This window comes from Penaeus chinensis, chromosome 19, assembly GCF_019202785.1.
Source record: "Penaeus chinensis breed Huanghai No. 1 chromosome 19, ASM1920278v2, whole genome shotgun sequence".
NCBI lineage: Eukaryota > Metazoa > Arthropoda > Malacostraca > Decapoda > Penaeidae > Penaeus > Penaeus chinensis.
Genome location: NC_061837.1, coordinates 11,960,978 through 11,963,477, shown reverse-complemented (window position 1 = coordinate 11,963,477; position 2,500 = coordinate 11,960,978). Strand labels below are relative to the sequence as shown.

At 36.7% G+C, this 2,500-nt stretch overlaps 1 protein-coding gene across 2 annotated transcripts in view; it reads left to right on the top strand.

Annotated features, from left to right (window-relative positions):
• The window catches only part of LOC125035466 (cysteine-rich protein 2-binding protein-like), a 12,647-nt gene that overhangs the window by 268 nt on the left and 9,879 nt on the right, over positions 1 to 2,500 (top strand). The gene's annotated exons all lie outside the window — the stretch shown is intronic.

Genomic DNA, 2,500 nt, shown 5'->3' with positions numbered 1-2,500 from the left:
CACACACACATACATACACAGATACATACATACATACACAGATACATACATACATACACATACATACATACACATACATACATACATACATACATACATACATACATACATACATACATACATACATACATACATACATACATACATACATACATACATACATACATACACGCACACGCACACGCACACGCACACGCACACGCACGCACACGCACACGCACACGCACACGCACACGCACACGCACACGCACACGCACACGCACACGCACACGCACACGCACACACAAACACAAACACACACTACAGTCAGACACACATGCACACTACAGACACACACACACTACAGACAGACACACACACAGACACACACACACACACACACAGACACACACACACACAGACACACACACACACAGACACACACACACACACAGACACACACACACAGACACACAGACACACAGACACACAGACACACACACACACACACACACACACACACACACACACACACACACACACACACACACACACACACACACACACACACACACACACTCTACAGACATTACAGACACACACACACACACACACACACTACAGACACACACACACGCACCCGGATGTGTGCGCATGCACATGCACACACAAACATCCAAAAGAAAAATATACTTTGAAGTCACTTTTGTGTTGCCATTGGTTTATGTTTGTTATAAATACAACAAACCTTCATGTTTACTCAATCTTAACAGAACATGTATTGTAGGACTGTTAGTGTATGACAGAGGACAAAGTATAATGGCCATGACATTATTATGCTACTGTCATGAAAGCGGACACCTGCGTCCACTTGAACTTGGGTGAACTTGGACCTTAACCCAGTGTGAGTTGATTACATGATAGCACCACTACATAATTACCTGCTGAAGCAAAGCTTTTATAAAGGTAGCCATAGTTCCACAGTGATTATTCCTTTTGGCAGTCCAGCAAAAGCCAATATATTCTCACCTCATATGTTTTCCAGATAGTGCTTACAGAACTCCATGTTCATTTATGTTCTAATGAAAAGCTCTATCTTACCAGTTTATTTTCCTTTGCTAGGCCTGCAGTCATTATTTATATGCCCCCTACCCCCCCAAAAAAAAAGAAGAAAAAGAAAAGAAAAGTGATTGATTATAGTCTACTCTTCAAGTACATCATACTGGTATGCTTCTCCTAAAGGTTGATGTAACTCATTTGAGGTCCCAGGAGGATATCCATAAACAATAAAACTGAGGGCAGGTGTCAGGTATCATTTTATAGGCCCTTGGTCAGGCAGTTGCATGTTTTGTAGCTATGTGATATCCATGTTCTTTTGTGTCCTTTTTAGATATCCTTAATATCCAGATTTCATTTACTAGGGTCATACTTGATTGTCCTCCTTTGAACATCCTCCAGAACCTTCACTCTCTGTGACTCTTTGCCAATTATTATTCAGGAACTCCTAGATCCATTTCCTGAGTAACCTTTACTTTGCTCCATTCTAAATATTCTGCAATTGTGCCATAGCCTGTATCCTGTATTTCAAGAATCTAAAGTAGTCTATCTGGTACATTGCAAGGCAGGATCTGTCTTCCATAAATCTATGCTGCTCATTTAAATGTAATACAGGTATTTGCTTTTTCATGTTTATTTATCAGGAATTGGACCTTTATTACCTCTCCTTCTTTTTTTATAATGAAAATTACATAGTTATAGCTGGATATATAATCCTATTTGACAGCTCACCTCGTATGTTGGCCATTTTTTAAAAAAAATTTTTTTACATTTCTAATTTAGTATTTTCTTGTTTATTGATTCAGTGTTTAATTTTAAGTGTTTATGCAAAGACACTGAGAGTTAGTACAGTATTTTGTATTCAACTTTTCAACACCTAATGGCATGTGTGGTCTTAGGCTAAAGGTAGGTATGGTCCTGTGCAATGTAATGTTGTTTTACTAGGTCAGGTCTGATGGATTTGTTTTCTCTGCTGCCTGTAATTAATATTGAAGAAACATTCAATGATCAAACATTGACAGAATTTTTTTTTTTATCAGTTATTATTGATAAATGTATGTAAATGATTTTGGGGGGGCAATATTTTTCTTTGATAACATACTATAACACTAGTGTCTTTAATGTAATAAATCTAGTGGGCTGCATTACATTATGGTTTGAAAGGCTAAACCTGTTTTGCAATGTGTGTCAACATGAGTGTTGTTAGGTTTCTTTCAGTGCTCTTTCTATTTATAGATAAGTTGTATAGAAATTAATATATAATTTTCCAATTGTAATTGACATGAACATTAATAATGTAACAATATGAATATATAAGTGCTAAGTAAAAAAGAAAACAAAATTACCTACCGTAATTTAGGAGGCAAGTTACTAAGTAGGATAATATATCTTGCCATGAAATCAAGTACAACTTCTAAGCTTTAAGTATTTCATAGTCATATTAATGAAATATCTTTACATATTT